This window comes from Phalacrocorax carbo, chromosome Z (assembly GCF_963921805.1).
Source record: "Phalacrocorax carbo chromosome Z, bPhaCar2.1, whole genome shotgun sequence".
NCBI classification, from domain to species: Eukaryota; Metazoa; Chordata; class Aves; order Suliformes; family Phalacrocoracidae; genus Phalacrocorax; species Phalacrocorax carbo.
In genome coordinates, this window is record NC_087548.1 from 32,818,899 (window position 1) to 32,844,156 (window position 25,258).

Genomic DNA, 25,258 nt, shown 5'->3' on the forward strand with positions numbered 1-25,258 from the left:
AAACACAAGGCCAATGGCAGCTGAAGCTATCATGTTTTTTACACAAATAACAATCAACAGTGTGAAAATTAGTGGTAAAACAGGCTATGAAGTACAAGATGAAAAGAAAGTTGATCATGAGTGATAGTAAAATATTTTTAGGAATAGCAGCCTGTACAATCTAAAGGCTAAAAGGTACATAAAATGGAAAATTAGCACAAACATTTGCATCCCAAATACGTATATTTCACTAGAAGCCTGTCCTTGCTGAAGTTTATGGTCAAACTAGAAGACCATAAAGAGATCGCATCGTTTTAAATGTAATGTTCTACATACTACTGTATTCTAATTCCCACTGATGTCAACCAACCACAAAATTAGGCCTTCAAGATTTTAGTTTATATCTCCATCTCTATTTTGCTTTTTAAGCAAAATTGAATGCTATCCATGATTAGGGTTCCCATTTAGGACTCTCTTCCAAGGCTGAAGGATGACCTTCTAATCATGTGTGTTACAACTGCACATACCAAAAGGGTACCAAAACAGTGACCTCAGTTATGCTACTGGTAGAAAATATTGATACAGACTAGCTACAAAAACAATTGCTTTAAAAAAATCTAAGATGTGGGAAAAAAAAAACAAAACCAAACAAACCAACAAATAATAGAATATGTAACAGGTTCTCTGTCCTATCAAATAAGGCAAAAACATTAATTGCAAGACAGCTTTTATTCTCACGTAGCAGTAGAAATCTGGAGCTCTGTGTACAGTTCCAAGAAACATTCTACCTTTATTTGACTCGTATGATTCATATCATCCTATCTGTGACTTATTAATATTAGGTGTTATCACATGTACAGAAAGTCATCTGATTGTTCCGTATTAGAATGCTTATTCCTCTACTAATAAATTCCTATGCATTGAATTCTACAAAACTACAGAAGGGATGGAAGACTGCATTTAAGTAAAGGGACCAAGGGGAAATTGGAAGACTTAACCCCCAAGTGGTTAATGTAAATTAATAAAATTCTGTTTTAAAAGCAAAACAAGCCTATGCTATAAGCATCAGTCCATGTCAGCAAACCCAGCTGTTAAAATCATAGTGATTTAAAATGACTCTTCTAACTACCTAGAGAAAACACACCTTCATACTCTTAGATCTTTTCCCAAGAACAGATATGACTTCCAAAGTACTTTGGTCTTCAGCTCACCTACCTTAATAAAAATGTCCGAAAGCCACTCAACTTAAAGAAAAAGAAGAGAACACAGTAGAGCAGCATCGTAAGAATAATAAAAGCTTTTTGAGGAAAAAGGCTGGAATCTCAAAGAGAAGGCAACAGTAAAGCTAAAGAACAATGGATTTAAGTCCTTTTTCAAAGAGTATGGCACTGATACAAAACAATGTCACATACAAATCCACAGGAAGTAAATGACTTATACATCATAATTTACAATTAAATGCCGACTACTATCCACATTCAGTTCATCAGACTTACACCAAACATCAGCTTGGTCACTGTTTTCAATATTCGCAAAATTCCTTCTGAAGTGCAAACAAAAGTTGCTGAAATATTTTACCTAAATTATTTCTCCATCACCAATTCAACATTATTGCGAATAACCACAAGGCATGAACTACAGCATGATATAAAACAGCACAAGCCCAGTGAAAAAAGGCCAATAAATCTTGCAATATATAAATTATTTCTGCTAATTTCTTCAGTTGCCAGATTAGGAACTGTTTTTTACCAACCTCTTCACCCTCTACACAACACATAAGAATTTCTGCTCTGCAATTCCTCTACAAGATAAATCGCTACCAGTAATAAGATTACTTTATCTTTAAAACTTTCATATTTCCCTCATAAGTCTTTAAAGAGTTTTACCTTTAACAATCTAGTGCTCTATTTTGTTACAGTCATCTTAAAAACGAGTAGGTATGACATTGAAATGCAAAAGAAAAAACTGATTAGAACAGACGCAACAAAAAACTGTTTAGCATATATCATACCTCTGAATCTCTGCACAGATCTCAGCTAATATTTAGATTAATTCTGAAACAGATCTTCACTAAAATATTAGCAAGTATGAATTAATGAGAAGAATCTCTTGACTTGACTGGATTCCGTGTTTCAGCCTTGCATTGTGGTTTGTTTAACACCAAAAACTCCTGACAGAGTGATGCCTATAAGAGTGTTCCTGTACCACTAAGCTTAAAAAGGTGTGCTCATGAACTGGTCATACTTATAGAATAGACTATATGTTGTTACGACCTCTTATTTATTAATATTTTTTCCTGTAGTCAAATGACAGTGTTCCATAATGCACCCAAATGGAAATACAGCCTGTGTCTATTTCACATTTCAGTAGTTTGGAGATGCTTTGCTTGCTCTGTATGCAAACTGAAAAGAAAAACAAACAATATCAAATAGAAGTAATATATTATTTTCATCCTTTCCATAAACCAAGGAAAGCAGTAAACTATTCCATCTCTTATCAGCTGTCTTAATGATATTGATTTAAACATTCTGAAGAAAAAGGCAAAAAATATAGTAAAGCAGAAATTGGCTTTTTGAAATTCCTTTCCCTCCACAGAGTTACGTGTCCATATTAAAAAAAAATTACTTAGGTGTGCATACTTGTTTTTAAGCCACCCACATGCTTATTTTTAAACCTACATACACTCTCATGGATTTCAATGATGTTACACAGTGGTGAAGTTACCTACATAGACGGTTATAGGTATGGGTGAGCCTAACTTCTTTACTGAATTCTATGCTAAATGAAGCATTTTTCTTTATACTTTCTGTCCTTGCTTACATTTTTATATGCATGTTTTCATATTTTTACTATACACTTTTACTATATAGAATGACAGGACAAAGAACCAGCTCCTGTTAACTTGATGTGCAATTAAATCCATTTGATACCGTGAGAGTATGTGCATGAGTAAAGTGAGCCATATGCAGCACACAGTTCTTATTACCAAGGAGTGCTTACACACAAGGATTGTCCTTCCACAATGAAGCTCATTTAAAACTAGTCCTTGGTTAATCTACAACAGAAAATTTTCTTCCTAACACTTAAAAAACCTCTACATGTCCTCTCTGATTTGGTGTGTTTAACACTAACAGCAACCATGAAAGTTCTGTATTTTTGAAGTCATTTCAGGGGATCTGGTTACATGACTCTCTGCACCTATAGTTATTTTTAGCTATATGTCTATAAAGAACTTTCTTCTTCAAAGTTATCCTTAGGTTTCCAGATAATTAGTAAAGGATAAAAGGGGAGAGTGAAAATTAGTGTGTCTTACAACTTCTGTATTACTCATTCTCTATTAGGCAATGACACAAACCAGGGGCTAAATTCTAGACTGTTAACCACAGAAGATGCCTACAAGGATTCTCTTTTGTATAATGCCACAAACAGTAAGGGGATTTTCACAAAGTACAGCTGACTGGACTAGTTCTTATCGTTCTGCAGATCTCTGTAATCTCTCTGTCTGGGCAGTGTATTTGTGATGCACAAGTGTATAATTCCTTCATAAATCTGAGTCATCCTAAAAATGTAGCTCTAAAACTATTTTTGATAGTTCAAGTAAAAACTAACAATGCAAAATAATATATTATATACACTATCAGTCCCATATATAGACACCCAGTAAAGGACCGTAGAGCTATCTAAAATTACGTCTGATTTAATATTATTTATTCCACCTCAGATCTAACATTCTGCCCATCTGATAGTAAGAAGTAATTCCCAATTGTCATCTAAGCAATCAGACATCAACTCACTCCACTGATGCTAGTTCAATTACCAGTTATTTCACTACCAGTCACATGTGAAGCCCTCACACAACTGTAACTTTTAATGTAGGCATGTCTACAATTATTAAAATACCCAAGAAATCTAGAGTACAAATAAAGGGAAACCACAAGACTTTTGAAGGATAAGCTTCACCTATACTTTGGGTTAAAAAACATCAGCAAATTGCCTTACTGTTTTCACAGTCAAAATCTGAAAGGGAATTGCTGAATGTAAAAGATATTTTCACAGTCCTCCAAAGGAAGACTCTGGATTTTCTCAAGAGTACTCTAGTATCTTCAAGGGAACACTCTAAGGAAGAATTATTTGAGATGGACCTCTTGTCTTTCTCCCAGTCTACACACCATTAAGAAAAGCAGAAAAACCATCAGCATTATAGCAAAATATAGAATAAAATTACAGACAAGAAAATGTGAATATGTTCTTCCTTTCAACAAGTTTGAAGGCAAAAAGAGGAAATGGTTTATCAGGAAACAAAGAACTGATAAATCAAAATGTTAATCCACCAAATATCTGAGCTATTTGCAAACGGAAAGCAGACAAAGCACTGACAAGATCTGCAACACATACTGAAGTACAAGGCCTCAGCGAGAGCAATTTCTGAAAACTGGTCTTTGTTAGAACAGGACTCCAAAAATATGCAAGTACTGAAAGCCATGTCCAAAGACCCATAAACCTAATTCTGAAAGAAGCTTCAAACTCTGCATAGATTCAGACAAGCTACAAAAGTTCAGTATTAGCTTCAAACCTTTACAAAGGGCAACCAAAATCACAATTAAACATCTGTGTTAAGGGTGTGCGGTTAACTGCACTCTCATCAAAAAGCAAACTCTCAGCTGCTATGACTTCGTTCCCAATGGCGGAACCATACACCTCTAGCTCTTCTCAGCAGTTACTAAATTATTAAATATATCGAACTCCAGCCAACACCAGAAAACTAATAATACAACTGTATCTCTGGCTGGAGCAGCCACCTACCCTACACTAACAGAAACAAAACTTACAAACTGCGGGAAATCCTGATTATTGTTGTATATGTGTATGTATACGCATAAGTCAAGAAAAGCAGCCATTGTTAACCACTAATAACACCTCAGAAACTCAGTAGGTGGAATAATAACTACATTAGTGAAAAAAGCACAGTGAGAACCTGCCTTAAAATTCTCAAACACATTAAACACAGCGAAGTAATACAGCATACTAAGAAAAGTACAGAGAGTGTGACAGTATCTGACAAATGGTGTCTATTAATGAAATTTAATGCTTCAAAACATTAACACAGCAGTTTTGCATTCTTCTGAAAAATATCTACCTCTGATTCTGCTTGGAGAATCCAGCTTTGAAGCGAGCTTGAAAGCTTGGGAACCTATACTGAAGTTTCTCACTGGAATGAATATGAACTTGCAACTCTTTTAGCAGGTAGGTCATCTGTGAGAACAAATGATCAGGATTGTGTCTCAATAAAAACAGAGTCAATCTGACAAAGACAGGATTTAAGAAACTGAATTCAGCTGAATAACAAAAAAACTTAAATGGACACCTGTCGCTGGAGAGAAAAGAGCCAGCACCCACAGTTAAATCTATATCTGCTACTTCTGCATCTACAGACAAAAACACCAAAATAGCACCAGAGAGATATATTTCTTTGTTGTTAGACTCATGTAGTTCTCCAGACACGATAAGCCAGGAGAAGCTGTCGAGCAGGTCTATTTCTCTTATTGTGTTCCTTCTTTTGAAGTGGAGAGTCTCCTGATGTGAAAAATGGGAAGTGGTTGAGAAAGCAAAGATTTCACAGAGTATACCAAAAGACAACGTTGTATCCTATCAAAGACATAAAAGAAAGCACAGAACTTTCCAAAAAATACACAGCCCAGAGTTATTCAAATAGCACAACGTAAGCAGCAGGTATACACGTGGTGTCTTAAGTACACCAATGGACAGAAAAGTCTATATTGAAAGACTGCTTTCTAGATATCTATACATGGTCAAAGAAGTTGGGAGATCAATGGAAAAAGGACAAGCCTGTAACACTTAGCAGATGATGTAAAAAACATAAATGAAGTCTCTGAGATCCTAATGACAACAGGAATCAGATGGGATTTCTAGAACATAAATTATGAATGTTGGATGCTCAATTTTTTAAGTGACGTTCTGAAATAAGGACAGCCTAGGAAGTCATTCTCAGAGTTTTTGAGAGTCCACAGCACCACATATGATCTAACAATGAGAAGCAAAAACTGCTACAGAGTTACCTTTAAAGGATACCTAAAGACTAATTCAAGACAGAGTGATGTACAGTATGGAAGAGCTGCATGAAGTAGGCATCATTATTTCTTCAGGAACACACATTCCTCCTTGATTTACTAACTGCCACTTTTCATGCAGAGGACAGATCTCCAGCTGAAACGTTTCCAGCAGAGCAAAACCAGGATGGAGAACAACGTGGAGAAAGAAGAGGCAGGGAAGGGGCATCCCCAGCCACAGTAGTCAAATTGCTATTGATCCTGTGGCAGTTTTGGTTTAGTGGGAAACTTCTGAGGCTGTGAAGTTTCACTCTTCAGTCTTTCAAGTGGGTGAATTTAGGTTTCCTCCCAGTCCAGAGTTCTTCAGGGTTCAGAAGTGTTCTTTCTCATTAAATATGATATAGATATTAACACCATCATCTGCGCAATGGGTACAAACTGCAGAACATACCTCTGCCTATTTTCCAACTGGCATCTACAATATGAAGTTAACCCAGGAAAACAAAAATTCCTCATCAAAATGGCAAGCTCTTCACCTCCTTACGATGACAACAAAAAAGCTGAAAATGCACCTTGCCTTCCAATAACACAGTTCAAGAGTCTATCTATTATGAGAACACATCTTGTAAGCATTAGTTACTATCCAAGCATTTCTAGAACTCCTTCACCACGTCAGAAAAATCCCATCACACCTTTCTTCCACACAAAACTCATAATCTATCTTCATTTTTGTATTAATATCTCTCTCTTTCTGATCTCGACTACTACAGAGACAAGCAAAGACCAAACAACAGTTTTAAGGCCACTGCACCTTTCACCGGTTATGTACTCCCACTAAAAGCAGGAAGACTGACTGAGATTATAAATTAGAATTGCTCTAAGATAGAAAAATCCACAACTCTAAGAAGTCCAGTGGTTATTTTCATGCTTTCTAAAACCTTTGAAATGAGATAACCCTTGTGCACTAGATTAATAAAGCAATCCTATGAATAAATCAGCCAGGGATACAGTCCTAGTAAATGTCCTTTTAGGGATTACATTGATTAGAAGGACACATATCTGTTCCATCAAAAACAGCCAAGCGGCTGGAGAATAAACATTTCCTTTTTACTATATACAGTATTTGCTCCATTAAGCTCAAAACTGTCTAGAAATTTCCAAGCTAACTGAAATACTACTGCTAAAGTCTTAACACTCTGGGGTTTTTTCAGTCACTGTAATCATGCAAAATTAAACTCAGGGAACGTTAGAATTCTTACAGAGGTATGATTGCTCCTGCAGGCGTTCACTGCCACCTGTTAGCATTAGAAAGTACAATGCTCTCTTCATTATCTACTGCCCTTTATATATTTAAAATTTTAATCTAGTCAGTATGCTGAAACTTCAAGACCAATTTAGGCAGCTTTTGAAAAAGTTAAATGGGAAACAGGTGTAAATTCTACATGTGTGACTAAGTGACAACAAAAATTTACATTGATTATCCACTTTAACAAAAAACAATTTGCATTAGAGTATCATTAATATCAACTAAGACAAATATTTCTTCAAGTTAATATTATACATTTTCTTTCACATGCCATGTACAATAGAAAAATTCAAGGCTTCCTTGTCAAGCAAAAATAATATCCAAAAATATCTAAATCATCATACAAGGTAAGCAAAACAATTTTGCTGTTTGGAAAATTCTGTTAATCAAGAACAGGTCATTGGTCATTGATGCACTTAATGATAATTTCCAAAACTCCATTCTTCTTGAAATAGGTTAAAAATGGGGAGGGGGGGGGGGGGAACGGCACCAACAAACCCTAATCACAGAATCCATCTGTTATTTATACTACAATGAATTGGTAAATAGTGAATATTTATTACTTAAGCAAAGACAGTTTTCCAAATAAAGCTGATGGCATGCTGCCAATAAGTAAAATACATAGGCATTTGGCAAAATGCCACTTCCTTGATGCAAAACTGTTCTAAAGCGATTCTTGCTGGATACATATTTTGCTTTACCAAAATGCTTCTTAATCCCTAATTTATGAGATACTATAAATCAATTCATCAGATGTTTTATAAAGCTTTTTTCCCTCTATATTTGAATTTAACCACTGCTAGGATTACCCAAGGTAAAAACTGCTATCATTTAAGACACATTAAGACACAAAGGCACTATGGATCTGATCCAAACAATGCTACTGTCTACAGAAATCTTTCTCACTGGCCACTGAGGGATTTGAGCCTATTAGCGCAGCTCTTCCAAGGCTTGACAGAAAAATTCACCTACACTGTTAAGGTACAAAATAATATAAACAATTCAAAAAATGTTTGCAAGCTTAACAATAAAATGGTACGTTGTGTTGTGCACCTTTCTCTACCAAGACTCACTTTTAAAAAGTTAATTAGGAACCATATATCAGGAACAAACTTCAACATCTCAGGGAAGGTCGATAGTCCATAATTAAACTCTGAAAGTCTGATCTTAACAAACACTTCTGAAAGCACCTCAGAGCTATCCAAGCTATCCGTCTTTATCGGCAATACATATTGTGATACCCAAACTAAACAAGGTAACACTAAATAACCATTTACCCTTTCTACCTGATGAATATCTACCCTTTCATCACTGATGAATATCAACTCTGCCTTGGTTAGGCTTGCTGAAAACCACTAACATCTATTTTTTCCATGGAAAAAACACACACCCTATTTTTAGGTGAAAAAGGAGAGCATGTTTGTGCTCGGTAAGCTGTTAAAAACTTCAAGCATATCTGAAACAATCAAAATAACAAGGCAACAGTGTAAATTCCAAATTTGTTAACATGCTTTAAAATAGTATGTAAGAAGTTCTAAATAAAGTCACATCATTGTATTTACTTTTTATAGCTGTTTCTGGGTGTTTCTGTGAGGGTGTTTCTCTGAAACAAAAGGGCATACTCATGACTAAATTTGTCCTTATTATTCAGAAATCTACTCACTCACTCTCACTAGTATGAATAGCTTTCTGAACTACACTGCAACACAAGCTCAGCATTGAACGTACCTATCTAGGATTTTTCTTAGAGAAATGCTACTGGTTACATTGGTGTAGAGACATAAGGCTGTAAATTCCTATCCTCCATCACTACCACTGACCTCAGAGCAAACCCCACAACTGGCTACAGGCATTCAACATCCATCATTGCTCCTGAAACCTAATCTTTCAGGGAAGGACAGCTGCACTGGGCAGCAGTTAAGCAGCTTTCTAAGACACACTATCATCCCAAACAAACATAAATAAATAAATAAAACTTCCTGTCCTACTTTCTCATCAGTGTTTTAGAAATTTCTCATTGCATGTACTTCACACCAAACTAATGACTTTTATCTACACGTAGGCAGACAAAATTCTAGTCTACTAACCAGAGACCTTTTTTAAAAAAAATCTGCCACTTCTTACATGCAAAATACAGCTGTTTGCTTATTACTAAAAAATAGTCAAATTGCTACAAGTATTAATATACAGGACACATGTAAAGTGAATTTTAGTCAAATGTCGCATAAGAGGTAAAGAAACAATGCACCTGACATTCACAGCATTGAAAACCTAGGGAGGAAATGCTCCTGCATTTATAAACTGCCTTTTTAAAAAAGACCTCCCTGCCTACAGTAAATTCCACAGAGGGAGAAAGCCCATTTCTGTAAGAAAAGTAAAAAGAAAAGAAAAGTGTGATTCACAGAAGTTTAATTATGCAGATAAATTAATCATGTCTATATGCTAGAAATCATGACACACATCTGTCTCATAAACCCCTTCTTAGGAGATGAAAGAAACATATAGAGTACAGAATATCCCTACATATTTTTATGAACTTCAGTAAGATCAATTTTATTCTTTTTTTTCAGGAAAACAAATAAAGTCAAAAGCATTATTCCTTAACAGAATATGTGCTTCACTTTTACAAAAGCATGCACAAATGGGAAGGGAAGGGAAGGGAAGGGAAGGGAAGGGAAGGGAAGGGAAGGGAAGGGAAGGGAAGGGAAGGGAAGGGAAGGGAAGGGAAGGGAAGGGAAGGGAAGGGAAGGGAAGGGAAGGGAAGGGAAGGGAAGGGAAGGGAAGGGAAGGGAAGGGAAGGGAAGGGAAGGGAAGGGAAGGGAAGGGAAGGGAAGGGAAGGGAAGGGAAGGGAAGGGAAGGGAAGGGAAGGGAAGGGAAGGGAAAAGAGTAAAGAAAAGGAACATAGAACAAATGGCAGTGTATTCATTCTTCATACACAAATTTCAGCTTTCTTTGTGAAAGCTTTATAAAAGAATATAGCCTACAGACAGTTCAAAAAATCAGTTAAGAATTTTTAATTCAATCAGCATTGTAAAGCAAGGAGAATTACTGAGTGCAAATTTAGCAAACAATTATTTTCTAAAGGTCAGAAAGCTTATGACATTATTACCAGAATGTATTTCAATTTCTTCTCAGTGAGTCAAAACAAGTAACAAAAAGTGAAATCAGTAAATATGCCAAGGTTAGACACTGAAATCAAAATGGGATCGGGCAAATTTGCAAGAGGAATGTATACCTATTTGCAAATTTAGGACCTAAGCCGCATTTGTTTCAGACAGGTTGGCACTGACCGTACTGTTCATGAGAATCAGCCGACTCTGCCATCTAAAAAGCCACATTTTACACACCACTTACTGAACTCTGACTTACTGATACATAATTTCCAAAACACTAAAAACTGTAAAAGAAAGAGAAATACACTTGCTTGCATTACTCCACATACCGTATTTGATGCACTGCTTGGGGAAAAAGTATGCATTATCTGACCACAACAGTATGTGAGCAGTTCAGCTGGCACTAACCAGGACATCCATTTTGATTGTGTGCAAACAACAAATTAATTTGTGTACCAGTGGAGCGACTCCAATAATTGGAAGGTTACTGAAAAACTCAAATAACTCCACTATGCTTAACTATGAAAAAGCACAGCACAGGGCATGATAGTATATTAGGGCACGTCCTCTGGTATAATAAATCAAAGTGCCTAAAATTCCATCATTTTCAGTTGGCTGAGAAGGAGGAAGTTTTCTGCACATTCTTTTTATTTCAAAGAACACACAGATGCCTGGTAGATATCAGACACAGAGGTACAAACAGGGAGGTTGATTTTTGCAAAAATCTCGATCTGTTTTGGAACTCTACCACAAGATCAATCACCCTTTTTGTTCCCCCTTATTTTCTTTGTTACTGCGCTACTGAGCTTATGGAGAAGGCTGTCACGGCATGTAAGCATAAGACACTTAAAGCTGTAAGTCTTTTTATCTTATGGAAGTACAGGCTATGTATATGTGCTGATGTAGGTAAAAATAGCTGATAAAGAGAGTATTTAGTGTGAATTATTGCTTTTATGAATGAATTGAAAGAATGTGAATAATAATCATGTTTTACAAAAGCAACTCATTCAATATTTATGGAATAATTTATTCAATTTAACCTAATTTTTTGCAAACAAACCATTTTTATTATTTTGTATCTGTTTTCCCTGCATTTTAGCTATCTACTTCTTATAGGAAGACACAAACATGCCATGTTTTGATAAATATTATCAATCACCAACCAAAAGCCATCTGAGCTTATGAAATGTAAGTTAAAATTGCGCAATAGTAGACATATGGTTCTATCAACGCACGGTGACTTAAAACAACAAATAAAGTGAAGCTTGTTGGAAAGGAATTTACAGGCAAAGCACTCTCATGCAAGCTTTTTGTACATCATCAGATTTCTCCGGTTGTACTGCAGCTCTCACCATCGTAGATCACTGAGAGAAGTAACGCTTCCTCTTTGCTCCTACTTGGTAAATCACTGATAGTATACAAAAGAGTATTTTTAAAAACAGATTCTTGCTTTAGTCTGCCAAGTTGCCAGTGTACATTCATTAATTAGCCTCATTTAAGGCCTTTTCCAAAGAACACAAGGATTAAGCAAATAAACAACTCACAGAGTACGTGAAATTGAGTTTTCATAAAAATATTGTATGTTGACTGTTTTATGCCACCTGTTTTCAAATAGAATTACAACGTAAGCAAGCTCTTATTATCTGACTCTTCAACACTGAACTTAAAACAGCAAGTATCTATACCTTTTCCTCCACTTGTTAAAGAACAGAAGGTTAAAAATTGACACAATCATATACAAAAATGAAACATGATTTGTAGACCTGTACCGTATTAGTCCTCTTGATCTCTGGTGTGCAAATGAAGTGCCCGTCCTCCACATTTTAGAGACACCGGCTTAGTTTACCGACACTCAGTAAGACTTACAGTATTGAACAGACGTATAACATTTGAGAAGACCCTTTACAGCAGATTTCATTACATTTCATCACAGCTTTACCTAAACGCACACACGCTCATTTCCGAAATTAAACTCAGACAATATTTGCACAACTGTTGTCGGTAATATGACAAAAAGCCTCTTGCTCTAACTGGCCCAACACAACATGATATGTAAAACTCCACTGTTTTAAAGACAGCTTATAAAAAATTAACATACCATAGGGAAACTGCATTTTGATTTGTATGACCTTACTGTGATTCGGCTTGAAAATCCTTTTAAATGAGAATTTTCAAAGAGCTTAGTAACGGAAGTTCATTTTGAAGGAAATCCAATATGCAAATATTTCAGCTGTGCTCTTTTACAAATTGTCTGCGTTGTCAGTTTGAAAAACTGAAAATCAACAATAGAACAGTGTAAGTATACTTGACCTTACTGCTTAATGTCTATCAAGAATGCTACGGCTGGTGGATTTTAAATTTCTGGAACTGACACTCAGAAATGTATAGTGCATCTTCAGCCCCGGTCCCGTAAATGCTGACTATGCTCCAACCAAAGCCTTGGAGCCGCTACACTCTCAAACTTACATAACACTTACAAAGCTAGTTTAAATACACTATCAATCTATGTTCGTTCCTGCCTTGAAGTAATCCTGTTTAGTCTATCTTTTAACCCTACACTCGCATGGAATGGTGCCATTACTAATCTAATAGAAGAAACACAAGCAACAAATCTGCTTTTCTCAGCTTACAGAAAATATTAAATGTGGGGAGACTCTCGAATCCGACTTTGCCCAAAATTTGCACCCCCCGAGTCGACGTTCAACCCCAACTGCCATAGCAGTCAGGAGAGCAGAGAAGAGAGAAAACTATGTTGGACACCACACAGGACTGCGGGAAATGGGTGAAGCAGGGTAAAAAGACCCAAAATAATTTTAAAAAAAATTATGCATCTCCTAGGCAACTGCAGTCTCGCTTATTAGTAAGGAATAAATAACTGGCAACTTGCTTTTGACATTAGGCACCTGTGTAAAAAATGTCTGGTGAAAGAGTGAGCATATGCCATGTACTGGTATTTGCTGTACGAGAGCAGTTTATACAGGCCCCTAGTGGCTCAGCACACACAGCCACAGATGAAGGGGGATTCCTCCTCTTCAGCTTGTGTAGTTTTGGTCCCTGCATTGTTCAAACCTAGGAACGAAAGGCAATCTTAAAAATGAAAGGTGAATCACTGACTAGACTTAAATCACCAGTTATTTGGCTCTTTTGCACACCCCCAAGTCTGTCCTTGCAAACCCTCTCCGAAGATTAAGCAGAGATTTACTATCACTCGTTGAGTTCGCTGACCATGCTGGTGTTTGAGTTACATAACCATCACAGCAGAACGCTTAACTCATATTATTCTTTAGCGCTCTTTTTAAAAGTCGTATGACTAATGGGTCTAAAAGCAGGTCTTAAGACCCATTCCTGAAATCGAGAAATACCGAGATGCCGTTTTCCGTTCTATACACCATTCCTGACAGCTTGCCATAGCACACACAAACCATAATGAATTTCTTAGAGCCTTCTTAGAGTAGAAGTCTTCTACTTAGGCAAAGCTTTCCGTGCTTTAAGTGGATACAGAAAAGCTATACATCATTTCTGCATTGAGAGAAATCTAAATATACTCCACCATATTACCAAAAGTGACAAAACTAAAATTGGAAAGCTACTCCTGTAAAAAGTCTCTCATTAAATCCTTCTTCCCTTCTATGTGACACTCAGTTCCTTGAAAATCCCATGCCAGTACATTTACAGCTTTTAGCAATTTTGACTGGGCAAAATTTGACAGCTGAATGTATTAAACTGACCAGTTTGTCAATTTCACACATAAAAAAAAAGTAGTAATAGCAGATCTCATGAGGCGGAATTTAAAGAACCTATCAAAAAAATTGCCATCTAAAGTAAGATACAAGTACATATGATTGTATTCAGGAGAGGGGAGAATCCCTTTTTTCTTCAGAGTTGCTCTGTTCAATAACAAGAATTGTAGGAGCTTTGTGTGCTCCCAGCCCAGGAGAAAATGATGTCATTTACTATACACTTTTACAGCAAGAAAAGAAAGTACTGACTGTTATAACATTATAAACCACTAGCAAATACCAGAGGAAGGAAAAATACGGCACGTATACGTTTTTCCATCTCTGCATCAAAATCCCCGATAAATGTCCCTATATTACAGAAGTTGCTTGTGCCTGCACGAAAGGTATGCTGGAAGCAATCTCTGAAAGGCTGAGAAGACAATCATAACTTCCCACATTAATCCTAAGTTTAAGACAATACAGGCTTCACCAAAAATACTCGTGTCTGCAAACAGGAAACTCCAAAGCAAATCAGCATCTACAGACTCATCTCCAACACAACGCCGTCCGTCTCAGGCGACAAGTGAAGGGACACATAAAACCCTAACTACTCTGCGTAAATAAAATGACCTTTCTATCATGTCGAAACCAAGAATATGGACATGGTAAGCATAGTAAAGAAGCTGCTATCCTTCCACGAGGCAGTAACTGTACAAAGGCCAGGCAAAAGAATAAAATACGCATGACAGCAGTCTGGAGAAGTAACAAGGAGGAGCAGGCATTCAAAAGCCATACATGCAAGGGTGAGCGGTAATCGCTTATAACGGAAATAATGTTTAGTACTGTCGGGGCGGGAGGGGATAGAAAACAGGCGAAATGCGGAATTCATTGGAAGAAAACAACAGTTTTATTTGCCAGCCTGGAAGAGCCCGGTTGCAGCAGCGAGGAGCGCCTGCTCGCGCGGGCAGACGGCGCGGAGGGAGCTGCTAAGTTTGATGAACAAATTCAAGAGCCCCTTTGTAAGTGCTCGGAAAACTGAGTTTCCAGCCCGATGTGCTCCCTTTCAAGTGGTTTCGGGAGAGTAAACAAAGAAATTAAAAGCCTAACCTGTGAAAAGCTTCGCATCTCCGTGCCTCCCCGCTCCGCCGAGAGAGAGGAGGAGGAGGAGAAGAAGGAGGAGGAGGAGGAGGAGGAGGAGGAGGAGGGGGAGGGGGAGGAGGAGGAGGAGGAGGAAGAGGAGGGAGCCCTCCTCGGACCGGCGCCGGGGGTCCCCACCGGCCGCTCTCCCTACACCCCCTCTCCAGCGGCAGGCGCCTCGCCTCTCACCCCTGCTACCTTCTCCCCACCCGTCAGAATAACCAAAATAATTAATATTAACAATTCGCTCGCCGAAACGAACAGCCAACGCGTAACGAGCGCAGCCCCCCCCTCCCCACCCGCGTACAGTGGCATTCAGTGGAAACGTCGACTCGGATCCATCAGCCGCCCCGGCGCTGCCCCATCCCCCGTCCCCGCACCGCCGCTCCCCGCGCAGGCCTCGCCGCCGGGCTGCGACCCGCCGCGGGCGAGAGGGGAGCGGGCGGGCCGCGGCCGGCGGAGCCCCGCGCCGTGCGGGGGGAGAGTTGCGTGCGAGGCGCAAGTGTGCCGGGCTGCGCACACGCACACACACTCACACATATTTGTATGCGCGCTCACTCGCACAAACGCACCGAAAAGAGGCGGCAAAGACGGAACGGCGGCGGGGGGGGGCGGGGGGGGGGGAGGGGTGGGTAAGGAGATGGGAAATGGGTCAGGAGCGGGGCAGTTACCTGGTCATGCTGGCTCCCCCGGTCCCAGCAGCAGCAGCAGAAGCAGCCGCCGCCGCCTGTCCGCCCGCTGTCGCTTCCCGCCGCCGCCACCTCCTCCCGCTGCTCTCCGGGGCGGCCAATTTAATCCAAGCCCCGCAGCAGCAACAGCAGCAGCAGCAGCAGCAGCAGCAGCTACGAGCGGAGCCCCCCGCCGCCACTGCCTGGCGCGGGCGCGTGTCTCTTACAGTCCGGCGCCGGGGAGCGGGAGGGAGTCAACGAGAGTCCGAAAATCCAGCATCCAGAAGAGCCAGGTCCCCGCCTGCCTCCTCCTGCCAGCGCCACCTCTCCTCCGCTCTGCTCTGTTCCGCTCTGCTCTTCTTTTCTTCTTCTTCTCCTTCCTGCGGCGGCTGCTGCTGCTGCTCCTGCTCCCGGGCGCGCTCTCTGTTCCCGAGCTGCTGCTCCGTTTCCCCTCCTCCTCCTCCTCCTCCCTCTCTCTCCTTCTTCCTTCCCCTTTCGCGCTCCCCCCCCCCCCCCCCCCCCCCCCCTTTTCTTTTCTTCCTTCGCCTCTTATAGCCGATTCTTTTGCTGCATCCAGCAGCGAGGTCGCCCACCCGGGCTGCCCCCCACTCTCCCGCCCCGTCCTCCAGGAAAAGTGCGGTGCAAACAAAAGCGAGGGAAGCGGGCACGGGGCGGGCGGCGCGGGGAGGGCAGAGGCACGGGGAAAACCCCAGAAACCGTCCCCGGGAGCCGAAACGCGAGCAACCCTCCCCACGCCCGCCTCGCTCCTCCGGGGGAGGAAGGGGACGCCGTGGGTACACGACGGCTGTCGTTTCGTGGGTTTGCTGCTGTGGGGTCTGGGGTTGTTGGTTTGTTTGGTTTTTGGGTTTTTTTTGGGTTTTTTTTTTTTTTTCCTTTTTAATCCTCTTGCGCCGTGCGGCTCACAGGAGCTTCACGGCCCCGAGCGTTAGGGAAAGCTTGTTGCCGAGCTCTGCGCCTGTGCGTGCGTGTGCGCGGCGGGGCCGTGGGGCGGCGAGCCCGCCCGGCCCGGGCCGCGGGCTGACCCAGGACGGCGGGCACGCATCGCGCGGGGACACCACATGCACACGCACACGCACCGCCGCGCGCGCCCGGGCGCTGGGGGAGGGGGGTGACGTCACTTCGTGCCGGCTCGGGGCGGCGGGGAGGGCGCCCACAGCCACGCCAACCCCGGTGCGGGGGGCAGGGGGGCACACGAGTGGGGCGGAGGCCAGGCCGGGGGGCTGCGGGCGCCAGCCTGGGGCGGGTAACGCTGCCCGTGGTCTCTGCCCCCCCAACGCCCGCCCCCGCCGCCAAACTTCCCTGGACAAGTGAAATTCACCGCGATTTAGATGCTAGACTTCTTGTCCGGGGTTGCTGGTTAAGTGACCGCGGGTCACCGGATGTGCTAGTCCCAGGGGGGTGTTACGAGGGGTGTTAAAATGCGATATTTACTTATTCAGTCATGCTTGTACATGGCAAGTCCCAGATTTTCTTCCTGAAGAATGGTCAGATTTCATGGTGAGTGGCGCAAAAAAGGTGTTTCTTAGCCCATCAGGTCCGATGCTCTGCAAAGAAGGAGCAGGGCATAGGACATAGGTGAAAACGATAGTTTTTAGGTGAAAAGTGCTTTGGAAAACCTCACTGTTGGCTTCTAACCATCTTCAGAAGCCTGGAGCATATACCCTCTGTGCCATAGCTCCTCCTCGGTAAATGAGGGTAAAGTGATAGGACACACAGAGTAAACCCTAGTCAGTCATAGTGGCGGGAGCCCCGTTAAGGTCGATGCCACAAAAGTTGGCTGACTGGCTTCCGCGCGTGTGAAGCTGCAGGTGCGGTGTTGGCCAGGCTTTGTGTCCTGTGTTTAGTGCTGCCTTGCTGCAAACCCATCGAGCTGTGTAGCCACTATTTTTGAAATTGGGCATGGTGGCCCATGCAAAGTTCATTGCAGATCATTGCTACTTTTCTGCAGACGAGAGGTATTTTCTACCATGTAAATATATTGTATCATACCCTGGAAGGTAGTGCTGCCAACATGAAGGCTGACAGAAGCGAAGATAAACTTTGTTCTCCCCAAGTCCTATAAATTGCTGTCTTTTGATGCTGCCAGTTACACCATGAAAAATAGTCCCCCAAGTAATCTTACGCTTAAAGGAACACTAGTCTTTTCCACACAGTATCATATCTTTCAAAACACTGAATGACTTTGTAAAAAAAAAAAAAGACTTTTTATGAAAAGATAAATATATGAAATGTAGCATGGATGACTACTTTTTATCTTGCCAGAAAAACACGATTCAATGCAAGACTAACTTTTCAACAAGCGACTGTGGCTTCAAAGTAAAACAACAAAAATCAAAAGCTGGGCAAAATGCTATTTTATCTTTATCATCATAAATGTGGTTAAAGAAAGCAAGAATTAAATCCTCACCTCTGCCCCCTTGATTCGAATGACTGCAGGGCTATATTTGTTTTGAAATAGCAACACTAAATAGGTATTTCAGGTTTTAATGTTATATCCCAGCAGTTTTTATCAGTATACTTTGCTGTTTTAGTGCTCTTCATGCTGTGATCCTTGCGTGACATTGAAGAATTGAGCAATAAACCCATGCATTTTATATTTTTCATGTGGTATCACAATGTGGATGTGAGGTTTGGGACTACATTTAGCTTTCCATTATCTTAGAGTCATAAGCAGGTTGTGTAGCTCTTCCTTCTGTTCAGTCAGCATCACAGTATGCATTAGGAATAAATGCATTTCTTTCTATAGTAGTATTAAAACCAGATCTCGTGTATATTGTGTATAAGGTTTCCAGGTTTTGTAGTGATGCTGAAGTGAAAAAAGGATAAGAAATTAACCTCGATTCATGAAGCAGCATTAAAACATTGTGTACTTACTGTGGCTTTAGCACATATCATCACTTGTTATCAATAGCATGAATTTTATACTTAAGATAGTAGTGTACACATACACATACATAAATGTATATATGTGGTTTGGTAATACACCTTTAACATTCCTTCCCTGTTAAGAGGAGATAGCACATCAAGAAGCATAATTCATCTGTAACAAACTACTCATTAAAGTGGTTTTTTTTTCCCAAAATACATAAAAAATTCAAACACGGCATTCTACACTGGTGTTCTGTTTTTGCCGAGATTGCAGCAGTACATTACTCTAAGGTTAGTACAGCACTGAATTGGAAAAACATTTACACATTTTATTAACTTTGAAATGTTTCTTGTAAAACACCGAACAATCTCTGTGATCGTAATTAAATTAGGTTTGGAAGATAGGAATCTTCTATTAATTTTTTTTTAAGGTGGGAAGAAGAAGGGCCTTTTACGTCATTTGGAATTAAGTATCGTGTATTCCCTCAGAGTTTTTATGAAAACAGACATCTTTCTTTTGTCATTCAAAGTTAACTGTGAAATCCTGTTCTTCCTGCTCATGCAGCTGCTGTCAGTGCCCTCGCTGGGGCCGCGAACCAGCCTTGCAGGTTTGATGTGAAGCGCAGGATGTGAGTGAAGTTTTAAAACTCGAAAGACACAGCAAAGAAGGAAGAAAAGTGGGTCAGCTCCTTCTGTTCACCTGAATACCTACCTGTGACCATACTATGAGTGACTTCTGATATAGCTCTTCGAGTAGAGGACCAGCCATACTCATTCATGTCTCAGTCTCATGAATTTCATATATTAAATAGTACTCTATTAATAGTGTGCAGTATTATTTTCCTCTCGGCTGTTCTGCCTTGGATTGTTGTTTGTGTCCCTGGTAAATGGCATCCCACTAAGCTCTTCAGCACAGTAGGACATTCCATTAACAACTGGAACCAGTAGACATTGGGTTACTACACAGCAAGATCAGGAAGCGATGGGGCAGCGGGGGGGGACACGACACGACACGACACTGGACCAGAGGGGTTGCTCTGTAGTTTAGTTGCCTCTCCCCCCCTTTTTTTTCTGTTGCATAGATTACAGTATCTGTATATTACAGTTATTTATGATTAACATATGACAAGCTGTCAGCTGAAATCTAACAGATGATTTGTCACAAAACTGCATTAATGCATATGATAGGCCCTGGCTTACGAAATGATTATGAGAACATTCCTGAGTTGTTGTACTGATATTTGAAAATTCTCATTTATAAGCCACATACACTGTGAACTCCTATTATTAAAGGTAATAAAACATTACTAGACAAGTAAAAACATGTTGTCTATATGCAAAAATTTATTCAGCTAACACAGTTTGAGTACACATCTTTTAAATACTGATTTAGTACCTCAGCAGACATTCTCAGTACTTGTGTTTATCTTGTAAACATTTGTGATTCATATGAATCTTTTAAGTGATGAGTAGTTAGAGTAGAGTAGTTAGAGTATGGAGAAAGAAAGTGATTTTAAGTGTAGAGTTTTATGATCATTTGTGCCGCGTTCACTATTTTTTTCCCTGCTGTCTTAAAGAGGTGGGGCTTTATTCACTAGCCTGATCCACCTGGCATTCCAAACAACTTCTGTATATGCCAGCACATTTTAAGTCTGTTTCAGCGGAGGATTCAGGTCTTCTGTCCTACAGGTCTCAAACCCTGTCCTGATTTTTCTTCTGTGGAAATAGAGGTTTGGCAGATGAAGGAGACGGCACATCAGGCAGGTGCCAGACCATTCATTGCACTGAGCCAGTCACACTGCATGCCTTACTACAGACCCAAGCTAGCTAATGGGAAATGGGTGGTGGAATCAGGTGATGCAGCATATAAATACAAAGAAAATTGGGCTTCATTGTTTCTACTTCTCAGGGAACAAATTGTCCTAGCTCGTACTTTTTTTTTTTTTTTTTTTTTTTTACTGAAAAGAGCAAGAAGCCTAGAAAACTAGTAATTAATCATGGAGTACATGAAAATCTGCAGGGACTTGGAGATGATGAAGCAGGATCAGCTTTATCAGAGTGCACTAGAGTGTGTGCCACAAACTGAAAATAAACAGCAGCATATGTAGGGAAAGCTGTAAATAAGATTTGTAGATAGAGGAGACAGCTTTGTCTTTTACTTCTAGAGTATTTGGAGTGTCTCAGATGTGGTGAGAACTCTGCTAACAATTTAGAAAGAATATACTTAGAATACAGAACACAATCTGGTGGTATTTTTCTTAAAAAATCATGCATATGTATATAATGTATGTACGCACATAGATGCCAGAGGTCTGTGTCAAGATTTGCTTTCAATTTTAATACAGTACAGTAGATGGGGATTTTTTGTTCTTTGTTTTCTTCTGATTTCAAAATGTAGACTTCATGGAAAGAAGCTACCCCCAAATTTTAATGACAGCAGCAGAGAGCTAAGGCTAGAGGGAATATCAGGAATATTTTCTAATATTAGAAGAGAAAAATGGGATTCAATAAAGGAAAATAGCCAAATGGCAGCTTGCTAGTTCACACCTTTTACAACAATTGAACAGAAAGAGATACCATGTGTTACTTCGCATGTGAGTATTTCGTGGTTGCTCAACATGCACTAGGGAGGCCTAAAGGCACCATTTTGCACCCATAGGTCAGAAATCACAGTCTGTATAACACTACTTGATGTAAGTCCTGACAGCAAGTAACTGAAATCATGTATTTTAAAACTCAGGAACAAGAGGAAGGTACTAATGCTGTAACTGATCCACAGAAATGGAAGATTTTGTTAATCTTTTATTTGAACACTGACTTTTAGTTCCTAAGGAGACACTTCTGTTTAGTTTACATAGCTTATTTTATATAAAAGTTTCCAAAAACGCTTTGTAGAAAGCAGAGGATCTCTCAAACTAACAACAACTGGTCCAAATGAAGCCTCATAAATCTGAATGTTTGTTCCCTCTTGCCAAACCTCAAGGAGGTTCAGATCACAGTGTCCTATATGGCAGTGCTGTATTGTCTGGGGGCTTAGCAGGGGATAGAGGGAGGAGAAGGAAAAGTCTTAGTTTATTTCCTAACCTTGAACTTTTTGCTTCTTGAATATAGGAATGTTACAGAATAAGCTGCTCAGTCATCTGAGGGAGGGAGTGTTTCTCCATTCCTATCATGTTGCCTCCTTTATTCTAGTAAATCAAGAGGCATAGGCAAGTGCTGGGAGGCAAGATATGGACTCGCCTAGCGGAGGTGCTGCATTATGAAACCTTGCAAGACAGAACGGGAAAGGAGAAGAAAATTCTTCTCAGCATCTCTCTCCCTACAGCTACCTACAGTTAATATTTTAAAGTAATTTTTGCCATGGGCCTATAAATATTTCAACAATGGTAGTGATAAATATCTACAGTACCAAAAGAGGATTTTTTTTTTTTTACTAGAGTGGACCCTACCGTGCTCTATCTTGGCTTTAAGTCTATCTGAGGATGGCCAAGTTTAAACCTGTTGAATCTGATCAATTTGTACAGATTCAATTAAATTTTTTTCCCCAACATAACTCTCATTACCCTCAGATAATGTGCTTCCTAATTAAAAATATAGAAAAATGTCTCCGACTTGATTATCAGTGTATTGCTAGAAGAGTTTCAGATCACCTTTTAGTGGACAAGTGTCTACATTACAAAAATAGTGTCATACCTGATTATTATGTTCAAGTCAAGGACTTTATGGAAAATCAAATTATTCTCTCATTTCTAAACACAGTTCTCCAGAGGTAGCTGCAAGCTTGTTCGCAGGTCAATCTAGGTAAAAACTCCTGAATGCTTTAGTATAGAGTGCTATTAATCCAGCACTTTCATGAGCAACTGTGTTCACCCTATTTTCAATTTAAAATATAAAATATTGCAAATTCCATGAATTCTGATATCAGAAGGGATATTTCGACAGTACGACCATGACTGACCAGCGTAAACATATTACAGAATTTCACTGAAACAGTAAAAATATGTTAACTTATAACCACTCTGTTTATATTACCTATCCATTGCTTCAGTTTATGTTTCCTTCCATCCCATCCATTAATCACTGAATGCAAGCCCACTGAACATTTACTCTGTTACAGAATGTAGTATATAAGCTATGCACTATCACATCCTTTTAAGGAAGACCGTATATTTTGGGCAGAACAAGAGGTGTGAAAACCACATTATCCAAACAAATCTGCTCACCACACAGCATTCTGTAATCATTTTCACTCTCAGCAATTCAATTAAAACAGAAATCAGGACCACAAGAAAAATCTACATTTTAGCCAAAGAAGTTATTCATGAAAAAGGAATGAAAAGATTAAATCTGTTGTATTGAATCCAGATTATTAGCAAGCTCGGGTGCCAAGTCCTTTGTTTTTCAATGTTGAAAAGCACTTTTCCACATTAAAATAGCCCTGTGAGGGAAATCACATCTTAGTCATAGTTTTCCAATCAGAGGATTTATTTTTCAACATGGGAAAAAAACTTTTCAAAGTTCTGTTATAAAAATGACAACCCATTCGGTATGACTTCAACATACATTTTTTAGGACACAAATACAGTTCAATGACCTCCATGTAATTTTTTTGATAAAGGACCGAGCAAGCACAAATGTGAACTGGTGGAAATCAAATCCTTAGCCTAAGAATTTGCCTGTATTTTCTCATTTGGTTCCTTCACTGAGAAGGCACAAAGGACAAAATAATGGCAATCAATTTCAACACCAGTGTTTATGGAATGACAGCAACATGATTCATGTCTTTAATTTCAGGTAGGTTCTGCATATTCAGGATGCAGTTATGATTTTAAAAAGTAGAAGAAGACAAAGAAATAGAGACTCTGCCTTCTCCAGACTTACTTTCAATTCCCTCCTCTTGATTTGGCTCTGTGAACTCTTGTTTGGTTTTGCAACAGTGTTCAAATAGTTTTCTTTCCTCCCAGTGAAGTTACCAGTCTCGTTTCATTCTCTTACAACCACCCACATGCAGTGTCTTTCCAGAATTGTCTTCTACTTACACCTAATGCCTCCTTTCTCTTTCTCAACTGACTATGATTTCTTAAGTGACTATGCTTCCTTAAATCTCTCCTGTCTCAAATTCCAGCTTCTCTGTTCTGTTCTAAGACCCTGGGTTACCTTTTAATTTATTTCCTCTTTCATTCATTTCCTCTTTTCCAGATTTACCTCATACTTTCTTCCCCCAAACACCTCTCTCATCAGCCTTACTATCTCCCAAATCCGTCCACCTTTCTTTACAGAAGTACGCTTTTGCTTATCTATGTAATGGAGGAAAGAGGAAGTAGGTAGTATTACCGCAGCTGCATTTTTCTGAGATCCCAGACAGGTCAGCACACCCTTGCTCAAGACGTTGAGAAGGAGGCTGTAGCAAAATACAATACTACAGTGTACATGGCTGTACTGCATCCAGTACCTACACTGTTCTACAGGACATTCTTCAGAAGCTGGAGGAACAGAGGCAGGGAGCAGTCCTGAACACAGGGTGTCCCACTGAATATTTCTTCTTGATATGGCATTCAGTACCTAAATGCTTGGTTGGCTATGCATTGTTCCACATCTTCCTGCCTATATCCCATTCATTTTCATGCTGCAAGGAGTAAGACTGATCTGAGAAAGGGGTGGCATATAGCTGGTATTTGGAAGCTGTTTTTCTTGAAGATTTTGAGGAGATGGAACATCAAAGGAAAGAAGAGAGTAAGTCGCTGTCTTACCTGGATCTGGGTAAGAAATAGGTCACAAATATAATGTCATATTGGGGACTTTCAGGAACAGTAGTAAAAGGCATAAGCTGTTGTGTCAAGAGCAGCAATAGTCCTGGGATCAGAAAGATGTTAATTCAAATATCACTGGTATGATTGACCCCTCTTTTCACATAATAAAGGAGATAGAAATCCTAGGATTTGTGTAATTCATTGTAAATAACGTGCCAAATCTCAGGTCATTTATAACAGTTTGCCCCTGAAGACTGTAGTGAGCAGCAGCTGGTTTTGTGGACTCACATGAGCAGAGACTACTTAAAAGGTGCAGCTTGAAAGAATGCTGTGATCTTTTTTCTTTGCATGCTGATTCCAAAGGTGGCAAAATGGAGTGGTGGTAGTGATGATGGAGGTGCCTTCATGTAATTATGCTCTCAGCACATTAATATACTGAGTAACATCAGTATGATCTGAAACAATAAAGTTTGCTACCAAGAGATAAATCATTATCTCATTCCATTACACAAATTTTCTTTCATTCTATACACAGACACACACACACAAAGCCCCTTTTCTAAAGAGGTTTATAAAAAAGAAAAAGGCAAACGTGGGATATGATGAAGTTCTTTCAGTTGGGACATAT

General features: G+C 39.8%; 1 protein-coding gene across 6 annotated transcripts in view; it reads right to left on the reverse strand.

Moving 5' to 3' along the window:
* PTPRD (protein tyrosine phosphatase receptor type D) overlaps positions 1–25,258 on the reverse strand; it is a 444,998-nt gene that overhangs the window by 346,828 nt on the left and 72,912 nt on the right. For 2 of the 6 annotated variants that reach the window (XM_064437712.1, XM_064437709.1), the window contains exon 1: positions 15,995–16,399. The exons of 1 other annotated variant lie outside the window; for it this stretch is intronic. The gene's annotated coding sequence lies outside the window, so the exon portion shown is untranslated. Of the gene's footprint in view, positions 1–15,293; positions 15,333–15,994; positions 16,400–25,258 lie in introns of those variants that run through there. 3 more of the 6 variants (XM_064437710.1, XM_064437716.1, XM_064437715.1) reach the window with 2 other exon arrangements.